A 20,948-nucleotide genomic window follows, 5' to 3' on the forward strand; every position below is an offset into this window, starting at 1 on the left:
CCTTAGATGACTCCATTGTCATCTGGAACCATCTGACCAAAAACAGGGCATACCAGTAAGATCTTAAACTGCTTTTCAGCCATGGTTTCAGGTAGTGCACTCCCTGGAACCCATGAAAAGTGCTTTTTGCCATCAATATGAGCATAGGCCTCCTTGTGGGCCTAAAAGGAGGCCAACTCTCTGAGGGCTATGCCTCTGGGCTCTGTGTATACCAATACTCTTGCTGATGTGACCAAAAGGCATCTTGCATGAGCATTCAAATTCTTTAAGACTTTTCTCTCTCACATTGGGAATGGTGCATCTTCTCATATCTTACTGGTTTCGAAAGGATTCCTCAGAGACTCTATGAGGAAACCTTAAATATTTCATGTGCTATCTGCCTGTTTAATTATGTCTACATGCAAAAAAGGCTTCCTGGCTAGGCATACATTTTGCAATACTGCTGTATAAATATTTAAACATCTGGGCTTCTGAATATCCTCAAGAAATGTACCAGTCTTTGCTTTGGAAAAGAGGCCCAACGTGAAAAAGCTGTGGAAATTTATGCTTATTATAAGTAGATTTCCACATATAAATGGGGTAGCTAATTTTTATTTTTAAAGCTAATTGAACAACAAAACCTGTTTACCCCTCACTGGGGTAACTTACAGAATGCTATCCTGGGAGACTTGAAGTAAAACAGGCACAAATGAGAATCCTGATTTATCATCAACCAACTGGACAATACCATGCAAATTGTGGAACCACTCTGAGCTTTCTTCTCTTCATTTGAAAAAACCAGACTATTAATAATACAATGGCCAACTCCTCGCAATCACTAAGCTGCTTTCCATTTCTATAATTTGTCATTTCAAAATTCTATATAAGTGGAATCAGTATGTAACCTTTGAGGATTGGCTTTTGAGTATGTGCATCACTTTACTGAGGTTTGACTGACATACAAAGAGCTGTACATACTCAATGGATACAATCTGTTGAGTCTGTAGATAATTACACATTCATGAAAAATCACCAAACTCTATGCTGTAAACATATCTAGCACTTCTAGAAGTTTCTTCCTATTTTTATTAATATTATTAATATTTTGTGAGTGTATTAAGAACACAACATAAGAAATATCTTCTTAGAAAGTTTTTAAATGCACAATATATTATTGTTAGCTATAGGCACTACTGTACAATAGATCTCTAGGACTTGTTCATCTTGCATTACCAAAACTATACTGTTTGACTAATTCCACCAATTTCTACCTCCTCTTAATTTCTGGCAGCCACCATTCTGTTCTTTGATTCTACGGATTTGACTGCTTTAGATTACCCATTTAAGTGGGATCATAAAGTATTTGGCCTTCTGTGTCTGCCTGATTTCATTTATCATGATGTTTTCTTGGCTTTTAACAACATGGGCTATTAAAAATGGCAAGAATTCCTTCTTTTATCAAATTGTATAATTTTCCATTGTATGCATATTCCACACTTTCTTTATTCATTCTTTGGTCATTGGATGTTTAGGTGGTTTCTAGGTGTTGGCTATGGTGAATGGTGCTGCAATGAAAATAGAAATGCAGATATCTCTTTGAGATCCTTACTTCAGTCTGTATGTGTGTGCGTGTGTGTATGTATATATATAACCATAAGTGAGACTGTTGGATCATATGATCATTTTGTTTTTAATTTTCACTCAGCATAATTTCAGGTTGGCAATTGTATTCTTTTTTAAGATTTATTTATTTATTTGAAAGGCAGAGTTCCAGAGAGGCAGAGACAGAGGGAAAGAGATCTTCCATCCATTAGTTCACTTCCCCAGTGGCCACAACAGCCAGAGCTGGGCCAATCCTAGGCTAGGAGCTTCTACCAGGTTTTCCATGTGAGTTCAGGGGCCCAAGGACTTGGGTCATGCTCCACTGCTTTCCTAGGTGCATTAGTAATGAGCTAGATTGGAAGGGGAGCAGCCAGGATCTGAACCTGTGCTCATACGGGATGCCAGCGCCGCAAGCGGCAGCTTTACCAGACATGCCACAGTGCCATCCCCTGGCAATTATATGTTTAAAATAAAAGTAGAGATGATTCTTAAAGCAACTGGATTGAACTAAGTCTTGCTACAGACTAATCCTCTCCAAATGGTGCATTCAAATGGAGTTCAATTAAGGTTCTGCACTGGAAACACAAACAGCAGTAAAGGATCATACAAAGGGTACTGACCCACCTTGGAGACAAAGAACATTATAGGTCATGCAGTTCCTACAGCTGAGGCTGAGAGAACAGCCCAGGGAGAGGGGCAGTTATGGACAAAGACAAGGAGAAATGCCCAGTTGGAACAGGGTCACTGGAAGATGGAGCTACTGAAGATTACAGCTGGAAAGAAATGTCCTGACTTCCTGTTCTGCCCCCAAATTTCCTCCCTAAGTTTTGTCTGAACCCAGCCAGGAAATGCACAGAAAGTGGTTCTGGCAAGCCAGTCTCCTTGGGTATAGAGCAAATAATGGCTTGGGTGGATTTAGGGAGGAGCAGCAAATAACCAGCACAATGAAGAATGAGACAGGTTTGTTTCTCCATTATTTCTTGAATGTTTACCACTTGCAAGACTGTTCTAAGCATTAGAGAAACTAATAAGAAAACAAGAATGATTGACTCTTCATCCTTACTTTCTAGTCGGAGGAAACAACTAATAGCTATGCAAGATGTCCCTTGACTTATGATGGAGTTATGATAAGCCTATGGTAAGCTGAAAACCTATTTAATATCGTTAACCTACAGAACATCTCATAACCATTGAGAAGGTGAAATTTATCACTTTTCTGTCCCATTATCTGTATTCCTTGAGATTGGCTAGCTGCCCACAACTCTGTTACGTAACTGTTTGGTGATAAGTCACTTTTGTCTGTAAGCCCATAGAAGCAGCTGAGTGGGGGCTTGTTTCGCTGTGGCTATTGGTGGAATAGATATGCAGCTCTTTGCAGGTGGATATAGACATGAGGAAGCACAGGTGTAGATGTACATAGATGACTCTGTGTGCCTGTATCCAACTCTCCACCACAGACACAAAGGCAGATACCCCTTGTGAACCCACTGCCGCCAGGAGCTAGAGTATTTCTTGTGTGTCTCTTATCACCATTGCGAGTAAACAAGGTATAAAACTACAGACAACTCTGGGTTGTTCTCTGACCTGCAGAATCCAAATATGCTTGTCCTGTGTGCACACACCTAGCCCAGCCTACCTGAAATGTGCTCAAAACACTCTTATTGGGTAACAAAGGTATAAATCATCTAACACATAGCTTATTTTATAATGAAGTATGGAATATACCATGTAATTTGTTGAGTACTGAAAGTGAAAAACAGAATAGTTGCACATGTGTGCTTTTGTACCTTTATAAAGTCAAGAAATCAAACATCAGTCCATCATACATGGGAACTGTCTGAAATGAGTACACATTATACTAATATTAATAAAGTGATAAAAAAGAAGTAGACCTGGATTTCTGAAATACAAACGCTGAAGTGATTTCTTGGTGTACGGGAAGAGCTGGTGGGATCCAGTGGATCCCTTCCCCAGGGATGGACTGGCTCCCATAGGAGCACATACAGCAGCACCTCCAAAAATACCTGCTGAGGAGACAAATGAGTATGGGCTACGGAGGTAGTGGACAAGTTCTCTTCTGTTGGTTTCTATTTTCTCAGTAAAAAATTGAAGCAAGTGAAGAGGGAGGATAATTGAGAAGGAGTTGCTTGTTTGAGAGAGAAGATGTGAAAAAATCACCCAGGGGAATTGAAGTGTAAATGCACGAGGTGATAAGCATATTTTTTTCTTAATTTTAAAGAATATATTTACTTAGAAGCATTCAGAATGCAACCAAAACAGGTGAAATATTTTCTTTTTGCAATTACAGAGTGCTATCCAGTTAACTATTATTTCATATAAGCTGCATCAGAGATATTTGAAGGTGAACAAACTACCTTCCCCATATATAACTAATTTTTGCTGTGCACCCAACACTCTTAACCATATAAATACAATCACCAAAGGTGAGACACAGACAGGAGAATTTTTTTGAAGCTCCACAGCTGATATCAATGTTTAGACAAATTTGGCAAGCACCTTACTATAGAAATGAAACATGTCTGCCAGGCAGCATGGAAGTTAGAGGTCACAATTTTATTTATGCATTTATTTTTCATTTGCTTGAAAACTAGACAGAAATAGACAGACAAAGAGAGCTCTTTCCTCTGTTGGCTCATTCCCCAAATGCTTGCAAAAGCATGGACTGAACCCTGGAGAAGCCAGGATAGTGGAACTTAACCCAGGTCTTCCAGATGGGCAGCAGGGACCCGAATACTCAGGCAATCAGCTGCTGCCTCCTAGGGTGCACAGGTGGAATTGGGAGCAGAGCCAGGACTTGGATATGGGATGTGGGCATCCTAAGCAGCATCTTAACTGCTGGGCCAAATTCCTGCCCTGGACGTCACGTCACAATGTTAATGTAAGACCAGTCAGCTTGATCTTTTTTTCTCATCAGTTTCAGCAGCACATGCATAGACATGGAATGGGTTGTAGGTTTGGTTTAACATGAGGATTACAACGAAGAGAAAGACAGTGGAGCTGAGGTACATGGAAACAGATGATTAGCATGATGAACCTCAGGCTCTAAGTGGGTAAGGAAGGACTTGGGTGTTACCTCTGAAAACTCAGCAGCATAGTAAGACTGTAGGCTCCTTTGGGGTCAAGTTTATTGAGCTGTAGTACTAGAGGGAGTGAGCTGAAAACAGTGGAAGATTACAGTATATTTGGAACTGAGACCATAGACAGAGGACAGTAGCTGATAATGCTAAATCTTAGAGTGAGCAGAGGATTGGGTGATTGATACAGAAGACAGAATATTAAGGAGAGTAGGCCAAAGAAGTAAAAGTCAATTATGGTTTTTGGTCTAGAAGTTAAGATGACTGTTAAGACCCCTGTGTCCTGTATTGGAGAGCCTGGGTTCCACACCTGGCTCCAGCTCCTGACCCCGGCTTCCTGCTAATGCAGACCCTAGAAGGCAGCACTGATGGTTTAAGTGATTGTATTCCTGCCACCCACATGTGAAACCTGTGTTGAGTTCCTAGCTCCCAGCTTTGGACTCCACCCAACCCTGGCCCTTAAGGGTATCTAAAGAGTGAAACGACAGATGGGATCTTCTGTCTCTCTCTTCTGTCTGTCTGTCTGTCTCTCTCTCTCTTTCTGTGTGTGTGTGTGTGTGTGTGTTGCCTAAGTCTCTCCGCTTCCCAAATAAATTTTAAAATTTTTTAAAAAGTTGAATATATTATAAAGATCCCATGTGTGCATGTGGAAATCCCCAAGAAATACAGATAATAACTATGTCATTAATTGTATTAGGGAGAGAGGAAGAAAGTGAGATACAAAATTATAAAATCATTATTTTATGCAAATGTAGCACATATTGGAACAAACCTGAAAAAAGTCCCACATCTACAGATGAGGACAAGTAGAAAAGCAATTAGTAATAGACATTGGGTCCAATTCAGTACTGACTTCCCCACGTCTCTGTAGGGGGCCTTGAGCTTCCACCTCTCTGCATCCTGCTTTACTGCTATCAGTGTGGATGCTGGCAGTATCCTCCTAACAGTTTTGCTGTAAGAAGTTAACTGATGTGGAACCTGTAAATGCTTACAACATTGCCTATTATTACAATGAGTGAGGTGTTATCCACACTTGGTTCTCTCATTAATTCCTGAGTTAAAATATTAAACATGTGCTCATTTTGTATTTGCCTGAGAGTCATGGTATTGCATATGTGAAAATTATACTGTAGCACTTTTCTCTGAAGAACCCATTGGAATACTCATAAAAAGAATTAGGCCTGAAGCTTTGGGAAACTGGCCACTCTTGGGCGTAAGTGGTTAAATGCCACTGTAATTGTGTGAAACACATTGCAATGAAGGATTTCAAGTGTATCAGAATGGGAAAGGTAAAGACTTCTGCTGTGGCCAGGGAGTGCAGTGGAGGATGGCCCAAGTCCTTGGGCCCTGCACCCCATGGGAGACCAGGATAAGTACCTGGCTCCTGGCTTCGGATCAGCGCGGTGTGCCGGCCTCAGCGCGCTGGCCACGGCAGCCATTGGAGGGTGAACCAGTGGCAAAGGAAGACCTTTCTCTCTGTCTCTCTCTCTCACTGTCCACTCTGCCTGTCAAAAAAAAAAAAAAAAAAAGAAAGGTAAAGACTTACAGTTTCTCAGCTGGCCCCAGTTTCTTCACAGGAGGGGAGCTCAGGTGATGGCTATCCAGGTAGTCTGCCTTTCCAGGGCAAGTCCTGCAGGAATTCAAGAATCCCAGGGAGTGGGCTCCTGACCATGTTATCCCAAACTTTTTGCTAAGCCATTTACCAGGAATTCAGTATCAAGTTCTGGTATAGTTTCTGACTATATCACTACTGGTACCATCTTGCTGTCCTGCCTCCAAGTTCTTGTTTCATAACCATGTATCACAGATACTTGATCACATTGCAACCATGTCATGATGACCAGCCAGGGTCATACATCAGCATCTCCTATCACCAGGCATTTGGGACTGGAGGCCCTAGTCACACTGCTCTTATTCACTGTTCCTGTCATTAAATCCAGATTTCCCAGATGCTATGATCATCTTTTAAAAAAAACTGCAGTTGGCCCGCGCCGCGGCTCACTAGGCTAATCCTCCGCCTAGCGGCGCCGGCACACCGGGTTCTAGTCCCGGTTGGGGCACCGGATTCTGTCCCGGTTGCCCCTCTTCCAGGCCAGCCCTCTGCTGTGGCCAGGGAGTGCAGTGGAGGATGGCCCAGGTGCTTGGGCCCTGCACCCCATGGGAGACCAGGAAAAGCACCTGGCTCCTGGCTCCTGCCATCGGATCAGCGCGGTGCGCCGGTCGCAACGCGCCGGCCGCGGCGGCCATTGGAGGGTGAACCAACGGCAAAGGAAGACCTTTCTCTCTGTCTCTCTCTCTCACTGTCCACTCTGCCTGTCAAAAAAAAAAAAACAAAAAAACTGCAGTTATTTTTTCACATGGAGAATGCTTAATAAAATATTATATTTTAAATGCAAATTAGCTAAGATTTCAGAAAATGAGAACACCAACTCAAAAAAATTTGAGGGAATGAAATCAAACATGGAAATGCAGGAAAAAATACAAAATTAAGTTAGTAAATTGGTGAGTAATCCAAAAATGGTTACTTAAAATGTCCAATAAAATGTTTAAAATACTTTTAAACTTAATCAAAATAACAAGTCAATATTAGAAGGAGATTATTGTAACAGATAAAGTGATTAATCTATGAAGAATTACTGTCACTGTTTTGTAATAAAATTATATTTAATATTTATAAATATGTACATAACATTAAAGGGATCATGTTCTATAAAATGGACCAAGTACTAAAATTACAGCAAAACTAACACTAAAATCAACACAGTACACAATGAGAAGTAGAAAGCCTAAAGGTATCAATCGGTAAAATGAAGAAAAATGTTAAAGATTATCCACAGTAGTGAAGGTAACCAGTGTGAGGGTGGTATCCTCTGTTATTCTTTGAAAATATCACAAGGTTTCAACTCATGTATTCTTTTTTAAAAATTTATCTAAGTTATTCAAGTTTCATGTATTTCATATATACAGATTAAGGAAAATAGTGATACTTCCCCCTCTCCCCTCCCCATGGTCCAACTCATCCTGCTTTTCCATCTCACATTCCCAATCTTAATTTTTACAAGATCTGTTTTTCAGTTTATTTAATGATTGTGTAGTTAACCCTACACTGAGTAAAAGAGTTCAACAAATAGGAGGAAGAGAAAAAAATCAAACATTGATCCTCAACAGAAGAGACAAGGGCTATAAACAATCATCAAATCTCAAAATGTCTATTTCACTCCAATATGTTACATTTCAGGTACTCTATTAGTTATCTTGGATCAGGGAAAACATGATATCTGTCTTTTTGAGACTGGTTTATTTCATGAAGTATAATGATTTCCATTTGTGTCCATAGTGTTGCAAAAGATAGGATTTCATTTTTTTTTACAACTGAGTAATATTCCATAGCATATATATATATATATATATATCTCATATTTCTTTATCCAGACAACAGTTGATGGACATCTGGATTGATTCCATATCTTAGCTATTGTGAATTGTGCTGCAATGAACATGGGGTTACAGATTACTCTTTCATATGCAGATTTCTTTTGGTTTGGGTAAATTCCCGGGAGTGGGATACCTGGGTCATATGGTGGATCTATATTCAGATTTCTGAGGTATTTCCATATTGTCTTCCACAGTGGTTGCACCAGTTTACATTCCCAGCAACAGTTGACCAGGGTACCATTTTCCACACATCCTCACCAACATTTGTTGTTTGTTGATTTCTGTATGAAAGCCATTCTAATGGAGGTGAGGTAAAACCTCACTTTGGTTTTGATTTGCCTTTCCTGATGGCTTGTGATCCTGAGCATTTTCTCAAGTATCTGTTTGCCATTTGAATTTCCTCTCTTGAAAAATGCATGTTAAGTCCTTTGCCCAATTCTTATCTAGATGTTTGTTTTGTTGTTGAATTTCTTAAGTTCTTTATAGGTTCTGGACTTTAACCCTTTATAAGTTGCACAGTTTGTAAATATTTTCTTCCATTCTATTGGTTGCCCCTTTGCAATGCTGTTTCTTTTGCAGTGCAGAAGTTTCACAGCTTGATGTAATCCCATTTCTCAACTTTAGCTTTGACTGCCTGTGCTTCTGGGGTCTTTTCCAAGAAGTCTTTGCCTATGGCAATGTCTTGTAGATTTTTCCCAATGTTCTCTAGAAACTTGATGGTATTAGGTCATAGATTTAGGTCTTTGATCATTTTGGGAGGATTTTTGTGTAAAGTGTCACACTTCTGCATGTAGAGATCCAGTTTCCCCAGCACCATTTGTTAAAGACACTGTCCTTGCTCCATGGATTGATTTTAGCTCCTTTGTCAAACATAAGTTGGTTGTAGATGTGTGGATTGATTTCTGGATTTCTGTTCTGTTATGTTGGTCTACAAGTCTGTTTTTGTGCCAGTAGCATGCTGTTTTGATTATAACTACCCCATAGTATGTCTTGAAATTAGGTATTGTAATGCTTCCAGCTTTGTTTTTTGTTGTGTAAGATTGCTTTAGCTATTCAGAATCTCTTATGTTTCCATATGAATTTTAGCTTCATTTTTCCTAGATCTGTGAAGAATGTTATTAGTATTTTGACTGGTATCATCCTGAATCTGTAAATTGCTTTTGGTAGTATGAACATTTTGATGATGTTGATTCTTCCATCCATGAATATGGAAGATTTCACATTTTTAAATATCTTCTTCTATTTCTTACTTTAGTGTTTTGTAATTTTGATCATAGAGATTATGACATTCTTGGTTAAATTTATTCCAAGGTATTTGATTCTTTTTGGAGCTGTTGTGAATGAAACTGATCTTAAAAATTCTTTTTCAACCATGACACTGTCTGCGTATACAAAGGCTATTGATTTTTCCATATCGATTTTATATCCTGCCACTTTACCAAACTCATTTTTATGAGTTCCAATAGTCTCTTAGTGGAGTTTATATATATAGGATCATGTCATCTAGTTAATATCTACTTAAGAATTGGAGTTTATTTATAGGAATGTCATCTGCAAATAGTGATAGTTTGATTACTTCCTTTCCAATTTGAATCCCTTTGATTTCTTTTTCTTGCCTAATGGCTCTGGCTAAAATTTCCAGAACTATATTAAATAGCAGTGGTGAAAGTGAGCATCCTTGTCAGGGTCTGGATCTTAGTGGGAATGATTCCAGCTTTTCCCTATTCAATAGGATGCTGGCCATTGGTTTGTCATAAATTGCCTTGATTGTGTTGAGGAGTGTTCCTTCTATACCAGTTTGTTTAAGGTTTTCATCATGAAATGGTTTTGTATTTTATCAATGATTTCTCTGCATCTACTGAGATAACCAGATTGATTTTGTTCTTCAGTTTGTTAATGTGATGTATCACGTTTATTGATTTGTAAATGTTGAACCATCCCTGCAGACCAGGGATAAATGCCAGTTGGGCTAGGAGAATGATCTTTCTGATGTGTTGATGGATTTGATTAGCTAATATTTTGTTAAGGATTTTTGCATCTATGTTCATCAGGGATATTGGTGTATAGTTCTCTTTCTCTGTTGTATCTTTTTCTGGCTAAGGCATCGAACAAGACAAAGATTCTCAAGGTAGCTCTGCAAGGTCAGTGAGTACCTTAGTCTCTAATGCTGATAAATTTTTTGCAGAACCAGAAAAAAAATCATCATACATGTTCATAGATATTAAAATCTAAATAAACTGCTATAAATAAAATAATAGAGTAACAAAATTAATTGAAAAAATAATGAAAATTACACAATGTATCAGTAAAGCAAACAAATCATATAATTTTATATCCACAAAAATATAAAAGAGATTTGGTTAACTGATAACTTGTATCAATAAATTTTTATTAAAGAATAGGATTCATGTGGTCCAGTGCTGTGGCATAGTAGGCTAAGCCTCCTCCTGCAGCACCAGCATCCCAAATTGGTGCCAGTTTGTGTCCTGGCTGCTCCTCTTCTGATCCAGCTCTCTGCTATGGCCTGAGAAACCAGTGGAAAATGACCTGAGTGGTTGGGCCTCTTTACCCACCTGTGAGACCCAAAAGAAGCTGTTGACTCCTGGCTTCAGATCAGCTCAGCTCCAGCCATTGTGGCCATTTGGGGAGTGAACCAATGGATAGAGGACCTGTCTCCTTGTCTCTCCCTCTCTCTGTAACTCTACCTCTCAAATAAATAAAATCTTTTTTAAAAAATAATAGGATTCATCTTCAAGTTATTTGTTCCAAATGGAAAAGTATTTTCTGAATGACATACAAACACTGTTTGCAGAGCTGTATGGATACTGATGCCCGGATAGAACTAACCACAGTCTATTTGATACCTGACCTATACAAGTGAGGATACTTATCCATCAGCTCCTAATGTTAAGTGATTGAAATAACAGGGGAAGATTATGCAGTTAGAGTCAGCAGCACATGGAACTGACTGTGGCACTGGGCAAATGCCAGAAGAATAAGCAAATACTCAAAGGAGAAAGTGGAGCACTTTTTGTCTTTATGTAGTTTCTCCCCCAATAACTATCAGGATACCTTGTGTTTTCTCAGACCTGTGAAATGGGTAGTTTAGTTCTTGTCCCCTAATGTCTCTAAAATAAATTTAGAACCAAAATTTAAACAAGTTTACTCCAAAGCCCCGTGTACCCTGGAACAAAAATTCATCTCCTTTTCTATTTTCCAACTAACACTATGCATATGTCTGTTGTCCAAACTAGTTTACCAGTGAGCATCAAAAGTAGTTCTCATGAGAATATAGTCCAAATTCAAAAGAAGGCATGTAATGAGTCCAGGAAGCAGGCAACAGAAAATAATCTAAGTATCAAACTTGAGATTAAAGTCTAAAATTAAACACATTTTCTTGCAAATTTCCCTTTGGCCTTTCAGTATTTGTTCAGATGGTATAGATCCTTCAGAAACTTTTCATTTTTCCATTCTCTTGTATCTTATGAGTCTCATTTTTTAGTGCATTATGAAGACTTAAGATTAACCCATATCTACCCAAGACTCACAAAATTATGGACCTAGAACAAAGACATTCATTATAGCACCAGACTCTCCAAAGCTAAAAGATATTTCTGGTCATATATTACAGTATCATATAATCATAGGAATAAAGAGAACAAAATAAATACCTTAATTTAGCACTTCTATTCAGCACGGATCTGGGAGTCCTACCTGAAGCAATTAGACAAGAAAAATAAAAAGCATGCAAATTAGAAAGTAGTAAAATTATCTCTGTTCAAAGACCAAATTATCTTACATATAGAATATTTACAAAACTCTCTCGCGCTCTCTCATCCTCTCTCTCTCTCTCACACACACAAACACACACACACACACACACAGAGAAAGAGAGGATTAGAACTAAAAACAGGCTGGCGCCGCGGCTCACTAGGCTAATCCTCCGCCTTGCAGCGCCGGCACACCAGGTTCTAGTCCCGGTCGGGGCGCTGGATTCTGTCCCAGTTGCCCCTCTTCCAGGCCAGCTCTCTGCTGTGGCCAGGGAGTGCAGTGGAGGATGGCCCAAGTGCTTGGGCCCTGCACCCCATGGGAGACCAGGATAAGTACCTGGCTCCTGCCATCGGATCAGTGCGGTGCGCCGGCCACAGAACGCTGGCCACGGTGGCCATTGGAGGGTGAACCAATTGTAAAGGAAGACCTTTCTCTCTGTCTCTCTCACACTGTCCACTCTGCCTGTCAAAAAAAAAAAAAAACTAAATACAAGTAATCTGAAGAGTTTGAAGATAAAAACTCAACATAGAAATCCATTCATGTTTTTTGTTTGTTTGTTTGTTTTGTTTTTTGTTTGTTTGTTTTTTGACAGGCAGAGTGGACAGTGAGAGAGAGAGAGACAGGGAGAAAGGTATTCCTTTACCATTGGTTCACCCTCCAATGGCCACTGCAGCCTGCGGTGCGCCGGCCCAAAGCCAGGAGCCAGGTGCTTTTTCCTGGTCTCCCATGCGGGTGCAGGGCCCAAGGACTTGGGCCATCCTCCACTGCACTCCCAGACCACAGCAGAGAGCTGGACTGGAAGAGGGGCATCCAGGACAGAATCCGGCGCCTCGACTGGACTAGAACCTGCTAGAACCTGGTGTGCCGGCATCGCAGGGGGAGGATTAGCCTATTGAGCTGCAGCGCCGGCCCATTCATGTTTCTATATGCTAACAATGAACAATCCAAAGAGTAAACTAAGAAAGCATTTCCATCTAAAGTAGAAACAAAGGACTAAAATCCTAAGTAATAAACAACAAGTGAGGTGAAGAAAATCTGATAAACTGAAAAGTACAAAACGGTGCTGAGAGAAATTAAGACACAAGTAAATGGAATGAAATCTTATGTTCATAATTCACTGATTACAAAAAAAATACCACCAAGATCTCAATCCTAATCATACTGATCCACAAATATAATATAATTCCTACCAAATAACAAATACCAAAGTTTTTTTGTTGACAGAATAGAAAGAGCTATCCTAAAATTCACATGGAAATTCAAAGGACCCAAAACAGCCAAAATAATGTTGAAAAAGAAGGACAGAATTGGCCATTCTATCCATCTGGGGAATGAACCAGTGGATGGAAGATTTTTCTCTGTCTCTCCCTCTCTCTGTAACTTTGATTTTCAAATAAATAAATCTGTTAAAAAAAAAACAGAAGGACAGAGACATAAAGAGATGAGAGAGAAAGAGGTATGGCAGATATTGTAAGGTATGCTGGGTTGGATTAAAGATGTTGGCTTTTACTGAGAGTGAGATCCTACAAAATCCTGCTCAGTTGGGTTTCCATCTTTATTATTATTTTTTTAAATTTATTTGACAGGTAGAGTTATAGGCAGTGAGAGAGAGAGAGAGAGAGAGAGAGAGAGACAGAGAGAAAGGTCTTCCTTCCATTGGTTCACTCCCCAATTCACTGCCACGGCCAGCACTGAGCTGATTTGAAGCCAGGAGCCAGGCTTGGGCCATCCTCCACTGCCTTCCCAGGCCACAGCAGAGAGCTGGACTGGAAGAGGAGTGACTGGGACTAGAACCCGGTGCCCATATGGGGTGCTGGCGCAGCAGGCAGAGGATTAACCAAGTAAGCCATGGCGCTGGCCCTCCATTTTTATTATTATAGTAAAGGCATAAAGCATTAACCCTCAGTACCCAGTAGTTTATTTTCTTTCTTGAAGTGTAGAGAAGTGTTATTTATTGAGTTCCTTTTAGAAACCTGATGTCAAACAACAAAGTAGATTCACCAAGGTCTCTTAGATGCTATCATTTGGGCAATCATACAATCAACCCCTTGGGATGCCTCAGACTTCAGACAATTGTTCTGGTCCCAGGACCATGTCTAACTCATTCCCTTCTCCCCACCCAACCCCCAATACATTCATTTAGACCCCAGTATGCTTAGCTACAATACACCCATTGGTTCAGTTGTAAACCTAGGATATCTAAATAGTAAATATTTTCTAAAACAACATTCCTTTAGAAATTTATCCTTAAAATAAATCTCTTTTGAACAGAATATAGAAAGCTATTTGTCGATTTTTTCTGTAGATAAAAGCTTATGACTTCTGATAACATATTAACTTGTTATATTAAACATTGACATGTAAGAGGGTACTTCAAAACATTTGTGGGAAACTGAATTAACAGATAAGTTATTTTAATTCAAAATACTTTTAAAATCATTCATAATATACATTTCCAGTAAACTTTGTGAAAATCTTTTATATTCGTGGATTTTATTGTTTGTATAAAAATGTAATTTACCTTTTAATTTCATTTTCTCTCACATATTCAGAATATTTATTTAGTAAATTATTCTACCAATTGCAATCCAAGCCATTATGCTAAGTGTTTGGAGGAGACAATGATGGGGAAAACACTATGCTTATGTGCAAGAGGGCTTCTAATTAGGTACATTGTGTGAGTGGACAGGTGTTCAGATCGCCAAGAGGAAGCAGGGACAAGTCAGAACTGCATAAAGAGGTTGAAAAAGCCAGAGAAGCAAGAGATCATCCCAACTGTGAAGTCATGGGAGCCCTCATGGAGAAGTGGCAGAGTTAGAACCGTGATAGTAAAGAATATTTTCTACCCGTTATTCAATTGTTAACAAGAAAACAGGAAATAAAGAGAAATAGATATAAAAATAAGTGACAAAAGGGCAGAAAAAACATGGTGTGGCAGGGTATGGCTGGGGAAAAGATGAAAAGGTTACAGCAAGCAGGGAGAAAGATAATAGTTGCTATACTGTACATGGGTGCTCCCCCACAAGTACACAGGAAAATGTAAGTTAAAGATAAATTAATGTGGGTACACACAAAAAAATTTGAAATCTCTGAATATGAAGGGTCTTCAAAAGCCCGTGAAAATGTGTATTTAAAAAAATACATTCTTGAATTTAAGAAATTTTGTACTAAAAAAATTTATATTTTAATTCCATTTTCCATGAACTTTTTGAAGTACTGTTGTTTAAGTAGAAAAAATAGGAAAGGGAGGGAGGAAAGAGTGTGCAAAAGCCGGGGGAAGCAGAGTGAGGGAGCAGAGGTGAGGCTCAGAAGGAGGCACTGTGAGTGCCCGGGGAGCTCAGAGGAGTCCACATTGTGCATCAAAGGCACTAGTCCACGGCCTCTGCCATCTAGTCCTAGATGCATTCAGTTAAATGTTTTCTCACATTTTGTTTTTATCCAACAGAGCAGCAGTGTTCTCGATCACTTTGCTTAGAAACCTCCCAGGGCCAAATTTCGAAAGTGCACCCCAAGAAGCACGCTGTGTTTCTGCGTGGTGCTTGTTGCCTGTTTTCTGGAAAGCCCCAGAGCCTCTGCTTTGTGCTCTCCCAAACATAGCTGGGAACTGAGAACACTTTCACATACCCTGGGGATACTCATCAGGTCCAGGAGTAAAAGTAAAACTTTCTCAACCTCTTCTTCACACACAAAGAGAGTCCAATTTTAAACCAGCAGCTGTGCACTGCTACACTTTCTCGTGCGTGATTTATTCCAATTGCACTTCTTAAATAAAACTTCCATTTTTGCTATGGAAATAGATTTACTTCCCAAACAACTTGTTCTCCTAGAAATAAGCGTTGAGTCAGATACGTGACAATGATTCTCCCAAAGGAAACAGGCTCATGGACTGTGCCTTCCTACTTGTGGCCCATGCGTGCTGCACTGTGGTGGGAAAGTTTCTTTATCCACATTGTGGGAATAAGCAGGAAAGGTCTTAGGGAAACAAGTTTCTGAGAAAAGAGAATTACTTACGGGAAATTTAAAAAAATCTTTCACAGGCAGGAAAATGCAATTTAAGGTATTGGTGGGTACTCAGTAGTTCCATCCACCATTTCTCAGGGACATAGAAGTAAAAGCATATTTTAAAGTCATTAGTCTGAAAAGAGCAATTTTCACCCCAGAATTTGCCCTACTTTCAATTTCTGAGAAAAAAAGAAATCTTTGCTTCTGCTATTTGATAATAAATAAAAGGCACTCCGAGAATATTTTCCAGGGAGTTTACATAATGGTAGGCACTTTATGTAAGTTATCTCATTTTGTCCTTAAAGCAACCTCAAGAGGAAGCATTGCAAATCCCCATTAAACAAACCAGCAAACAGAGGACTGAGGAACCTCAGTGTGACTCCTGGGTCACAGGACAGTAAAAGTCAGAACTTGGACTGAGAACCAGTCCACAATATTCCAAACACCAGGTCTCCACTGGAATCCCATGTGGCCTCAAATGGAAGCATCTTTATCAGAAAAATAGGAAGGGTGCTCCTGCCAGCTGGTGGGCTGGGGCAGGGAGCTGGCCTACTGCAGGGTCAGCATAGGCAGAGTTTGTTATAGAAAGCAAGGAAAATGTTAAGAGAGAAAGCTTAAGCAAAGCCCTTCAAAGTAAGACAGAGATAGCAATTGTGTATACCATATGGGGGATAGACAAACTATCATCAAAAGCCAAGTTTCAAAACTATATAAGAACTGGACCTAAATGGGAACAGGTTAGAGATTCCTGAATTAGCATAAGCGAGTATGGTCCAAGAGAATCAGGTTAGTGCATCCAGCTAGCTGAATTAGGCTAGCTTAAAAATTTTTATGCCTTATCATATGGAAATTAACTCTTAATAAGATAGCAGTGTGTCCATCAGGCATCACAGCATGCTATTTCTAGAAGCAGCTAACTGTCAGGAACTTCTGTAAATTGGTGTTCGTATCATAATTATTGTCATCACTTATTATGATAAAAATATATGGGACCGGCGTTGTGGCACAGTAGGCTAAGCCTCCGCCTGCAGTGCCGGCATCCCATATGGGTGCCAGTTGGTGTCCCGACTGCTCCTCTTCCAATCCAGGTCTCTGCTAGTGGCCTGGGAAGACAGCAGAAGATGGCCCAAATGCTTGGGCCCCTGCACCTGCACGGGAGACCTGGAAAAAGCTCAGCTCCAGCCTTTGTGGCCACTTGGAGAATGAACCAGCGGATGGAAGACCTCTCTCTCTGTCTCTCCCTCTCTCTGTAACTGTACATCTCAAATAAATAAATAAAAATCTTTAAAAAAGAAGGAATATATGAAGTCAGAAATATGCTACACATAAAGAGGTGATGTTAGAAATTACCATCAAATCTACCATGCCCTAAAGCTTCTATGCATAATACAATTTCTTTAAGATTTTCAAGTTGTTGCTAGTATTTTTTAAAAGATTTATTAATTTTATTTGAAATGTAGGGCAATAGAGGAAAGAGAGAGGAGAAGGAGAAAGAGAGAGAAATCTGTCCACTGGTTCACTCTGCAAATGGTTAAAACAGCCAGATCTGGGCCAGGTCATAGCGAGGAGCCAGGAACTCCATCCTGGTCTCCCACATGGGTATCAGGGACCCAGATACTTGAGCCATCTTCTGCTGCCATCTCGGGCACATTAGCAGGAAGCTGCACCAGAAGCAGAGCAGCTGGGACTTGAACTAGCACTTCATTATGGGATGCGAGCATCAGAAGTGGTGGCTTAACCCACTGCATCACAACACTGGCCCCTGCTCCTACTATTATTAAATTTAATTTTTAAATGTAATTTTTGCAATAATACCATGTCGTATTAGTAAAAATAAAGGGCATCAAAAGCAGCAATAGAATCCTGACTTCATAAAATTATCATTCCTGGGCCTGGCGCTGTGGCGTAGTGTATAAAGCTGCTGCCTGCAGTACCGGCATCCCAAATGAGCACTGGTTCGAGACCCAGCTGCTCCACTTCTGATCTAGCTCTCTGCTATGGCCTGCAAAAGCAGTAGAAGATGGCCCAAGTCCTTGGGCCCCTGCACCCGCATGGGCAACCCTGGTGCAGCTCCGGCCATTGCAGCCAATTGGGGAGTGAACCAATGGATGGAAGATATCTCTCTATATATATCTCTCTTTCTCTCTCTCTATCTCTCTCCCTTTCTCTCTGCCTCTACTTCTCTCTCTGTGTAACTCTGACTTTTAAATAAATAAGCAAATTTTAAAAATAAATAAATTATCATTCCTACATGGTAAGTAATATTTGTGAAATACTACATAATTCGATTCAAACTAAATAACTTGGAATTATATAGCATTTAAATGTTCCACCCTTCCTAAAAAACTGCTAATATAAAACTAAAGGAGTGATTAAACTTCAGAAAATGGCCTTTCTTACATTAGCAGAGGTTTCTCATTCTCAGCCTGTCTGCTTTGCCTCTGCAAACTCAGTGAACTCTGGTGTGAGTTCACTGGTGTAAGAAATACACCACGCTGGCAGGGGATATTGATGGCAGGGTAGGCTATGTATATATTGTCAGAGGCGCTATATGGGAACTCTGTGATTTCTGCTCAATTTTGCTGTGAACCTAAAACTGCTCTCAGAAAATTCAATCTGTTAAAAAAAATAGTAGGTTCAGATTTTGTAGTTTTTACACCACACATCTCAATGTTAAAAGCTATTAATTATCTGCTATAATGTGTGATAAAACTGGCATTTCCTTCAAAGCTTTTTCAAATTCTTACAGAATTTATTTGTGTTTTTTTTTTTTAACTTTGTCATACCTATATCAAATGACCCCCTTTTTTATTTGAGAAACAGACAAGAGAGAGCTCTCTAACTCTGGTTTACTCTCCCAAATTCCAACATTGGCTGAGATAAGCCAGGGCCAACGCTGGAGCTTGGAAACCAATCCAGGTCTCCCACATGTGTGGCAGCAATTTAATTACTTGAGACCCTCCTGCTGCCTCCCAAGGTGAGTATAAGAACGAAGCTGGAGTCAAGAGCTGGAGCCAGGATCAAACCCAGGTACTCCGACGGGCGGCACAGGCATCTTAACCAGTAAGCAAAACACCTGTTCCCTCCCTTCCATTTTTAAGAGCATAATTTTCATAGTTTTCTATTTTACCTCTCTAACTAAATGGATTTCGAGTTATTTGGGTAATAGGAGATCAGATGCTTCATTTTGAAACTTTTTGGGTATCCACAAATGTCTTTTTGATGGAAAAAATTAAGTTCAAACTCCACATAATTTTCTTCATTTGCCTCAATGACTACTTGCAGAAGCCTTCCATTTGCTTTTAAAGTCAGTGTTATTATCAAGATATAAATCAGTATCAATTTTCTGTATCATAATCTGGGAATTGATATCTCCTGCTCCTCTGGAAGTAATGATTTTCTTTATTTCAGAAGAATTTTTCTTTGTGTGTATGTAATTGATTGCATTTTAATTGTATGTGATTTGTCAATGCCATCAAGTATATATGTGCTATATCTCCTCTCTCATGGATGCCTGTGATCTTTTCTATAATAAATGTTTTTAAGGTTTTATTCTACTTTGAACTGTTTCTAATATGACTTTCATCTCTCTGATAGATTGTATGTTTTCCTCATTTATCTCCTGAGGTTTCATAATTCATTTTTATCTCCTTTTGATCCTTGTATCTCTTCTCCATAGCCCTTTGTAAAAGAGTAAATGTTGTCTTACAACATTCTGGAGCCTGCCCAGAACTATCGCCTGAAACCTTCCCATGGTCATTTAGGTAATTTCTGTGTCATATAGTTTTCAGCCTCTGTGTCAGTTTCTTTCCTTCCTCAACAATACATTTTTCTCTATCGTTTTTTTTTCTTTTTTTTTTTTCTTTGGCAGGCAGAATTAGTGAGAGAGAGAGACAGAGAGAAGGGTCTTCCTTCCATTGGTTCACCCCCCAAATGGCTGCCACGGCCGGCGCGCTGCGCTGATCCGAAGCCAGGAGCCAGGTGCTTCCCCCTGGTCTCCCATGTGGGTGCAGGGCCCAAGGACTTGGGCCATCCTCCACTGCCTTCCCGCGCCACAGCAGAGAGCTGGATTGGAAGAGGAGCAACCGGGACAGAATCTGGCGCCCCAACCACGACTAGAACCCGGGGTGCCGTTGCCGCAGGCGGAGGATTAGCCTATTGAGCCATGGCGCCGGCCTCTCTTTCTTTCTCTGAGGAAATTTAACCACTGAAATTGCAGATATAAAAAAATCTAGCTTCCTTTACTCTACATGGTTGCTGACCTCCTTGTGGTTCTTAAGTTTCTATGTCTACCTAGAAAAGACAAATTACTTTATATGGTATGCTCACATGCATGGCTTGATATTCTGATTTTGGACACTATTGACTGATTTCTTTTAAGATTATTAAATATTTATTTGTTTTAAATGTACTTGAGAGATAGTACTTCCATTACCTAGTTCACTCCTCAGATGGTCTCAGCACCTGGCCTAAGGTAAGTCAGGCCTAAGCCAGGAGGCGGGAACTCAACCCAGGTTTCCACATGGATGGCAGGAACCCTACAAGTGAGCCATCACCCCTGTTTCTAAGGGTCTGCATTAACAGGAAGGTGCAGGCAAGAGCCACCACAGGTGTCATAGCCAGCCACTCCAACACAAGACATAGGCATTTTAACCGGTGTTTTAACCACTAGGCCAAGTGCCTACCCCTGACTATTGGGTATTAGGTCTCTTTTCGTTTGGTGTTTAGTTGTTTAAAAAAAAAATCATTAGTAATAGTTTACTAATCTATAAACCATTAGTAAGGAATATAAAATAACTGAAGTGACAGAAACTCTTTTCTTGTCCAACCTCAGGCTTCTTTTTTTTTTAATAAAAAAACCTTTATTTAATAAATATAAATTTCAAAAGTACAAATTTTATAATATAGCAGTTCTTCACCCAATACCCGCCCTCCCACCCCAACTCCCATTCCACCTCCTATTCCCTCTCCTATTCCATTCTTCATTAAGATTCATTTTTAATTATCTTTATATACAGAAGATCAACTCTATACTAAGAAAAGATTTCAACAGTTTGCACCCAC

General features: G+C 39.8%; 1 long non-coding RNA gene across 1 annotated transcript in view; it reads right to left on the reverse strand.

Annotated features, from left to right (window-relative positions):
* Positions 1–6,220: 6,220 nt before the first annotated feature.
* The window catches only part of LOC149122068 (uncharacterized), a 140,707-nt gene continuing 125,979 nt past the window's right edge, over positions 6,221–20,948 (reverse strand). The window contains exons 2-3 of the long non-coding RNA XR_016221710.1: positions 11,783–11,825; positions 6,221–6,306 (exon numbers count right to left, since the gene is read on the reverse strand). This is a non-coding gene — a long non-coding RNA (uncharacterized LOC149122068). The remainder of the gene's footprint in view (positions 6,307–11,782; positions 11,826–20,948) is intronic.

This window comes from Oryctolagus cuniculus, chromosome 15 (assembly GCF_051225735.1).
Source record: "Oryctolagus cuniculus isolate XC-2025 breed Fujian yellow rabbit chromosome 15, ASM5122573v1, whole genome shotgun sequence".
NCBI classification, from domain to species: domain Eukaryota; kingdom Metazoa; phylum Chordata; class Mammalia; order Lagomorpha; family Leporidae; genus Oryctolagus; species Oryctolagus cuniculus.